Source organism: Rhinopithecus bieti, unplaced genomic scaffold, assembly GCF_001698545.2.
Source record: "Rhinopithecus bieti isolate Rb0 unplaced genomic scaffold, ASM169854v2 scaffold_64503, whole genome shotgun sequence".
Lineage (NCBI taxonomy): Eukaryota > Metazoa > Chordata > Mammalia > Primates > Cercopithecidae > Rhinopithecus > Rhinopithecus bieti.
The window spans coordinates 783,542-785,249 of NW_016825208.1; positions in this window are offsets into that span (position 1 = coordinate 783,542).

Consider the following 1,708-nt stretch of genomic DNA (forward strand, 5'->3'; position numbering starts at 1 on the left):
CAACATTAACTCAACATAGAACCAGACCATCAAATGCTTGCATTACAAATTGTTAAAGCATCATTTTCAAAAATAATTAAGCATAATTGTCATATTGCTCTCACTTGAAAGTATATAATTAATAATGTTATAAGGGCAAAATATTCTTTTTTCTTTTTCTTTTTTTTTTTTTGAGACAGAGTCTCACTCTGTCGCCTAGGCTGGAGTGCAGTGGTGTGATCTCGGCTCACTGCAACCTCTGCCTCCCGGCTTCAAGCGATTCTTGTGCCTCAGATTCCCGAGTAGCTGGGATTACAGGCACCCGCCACTACACCCAGCTAATTTTTTGTATTTTTAGTAGAGACAGGGTTTTACCATGTTGGCCAGGCTGGTCTTGAATTCCTGACCTCATGATCTGCCCGCCTCGGCCTCCCAAAGTGCTGGGATTACAGGCGTCAGTCACCATGCCCAGCCCTATTATTTGTATTTTGAATAAAAATTGTTATTTAAATTATTTATCTTTATAATATCTTTTAAAATTTCTATGTTAAAACACTTTATAATGTGCATAATGTATTGCTACAAAGCAACATACAGTTTGAAAAGTAGGGAAGATGCTTTTTTTTAGTTTTTATTTTATTTTACTTTAAGTTCTAGGGTACATGTGTACAACATGCATGTTTGTTACATAGGTATACCTGGGCCACCCATCAACTCGTCATTTACATGAGGTATTTCTCCTAATGCTATCCCTTCCCTAACCTCCAACCCCCTACGTGCCCTGGTGTGTGATGTTCCCTGCCCTGTGTCCATGTGTTCTCATTGTTCAACTCCCACTTATGAGTGAGAACATGTGGTGCTTGGTTTTCTGTCCTTGTGAGAGTTTGCTGAGAATGATGGTTTCCAGCTTCATCTGTGGTCCTGCAAAGGACATGAACTCATCCCTTTTTATGGCTGCATAGTGTTCCATGGTGTATATGTGCCACAGTTTCTTAATCCAGTCTATCATTGATGGACATCTGGGTTGGTTCCAAGTCTTTGCTATTGTGAATAGTGCCACAATAAACATACGTCTGCATATGTCTTTATAGTAGCATGATTTATAATCCTTTGGGTTATACCCAGTAATCGGACCACTGGGTCAAATGGTATTTCCAGTTCTAGATCCTTGAGGAATCGCCACACTGTCTTCCACAATGGTTGAACTGATTTACACTCCCACTAATAGTGTAAAAGTGTTCCTATTTCTCCACATTCTCTCCAGCGTCTGTTGTTTCCTGACTTTTTAACGATCACCATTCTAACTGGCGTGAGATGGTATCTCATTGTGGTTTTGATTTGCATTTCTCTGATGACCAGTGATGATGGGCATTTTTTCATGTGTCTGTTGGCTGCATAAATGTCTTCTTTTGAGAAGTATCTGTTCATATCCTTTGCCCACTTTTTGATGGGGTTGTTTGATTTTTTTCTTGTAAATTTGTTTAAGTTATTTGTAGCTTCTGGATATTAGCCCTTTGCCAGATGGGTAGATTGCAAAATTTTTTCCCATTCTGTATGTTGCCTGTACACTCTGAAGATAATTTCTTTTGCTGTGCAGAAGCGCTTTAGTTTAATTAGAACCCATTTGTCTATTTTGGCTTTTGTTGCCATTGCTTTTGGAGTTTTAGTCATGAAGCCTTTGACCATGCCTATGTCCCGAATAGTATTGCCTAGGTTTTCTTTTCTTTTT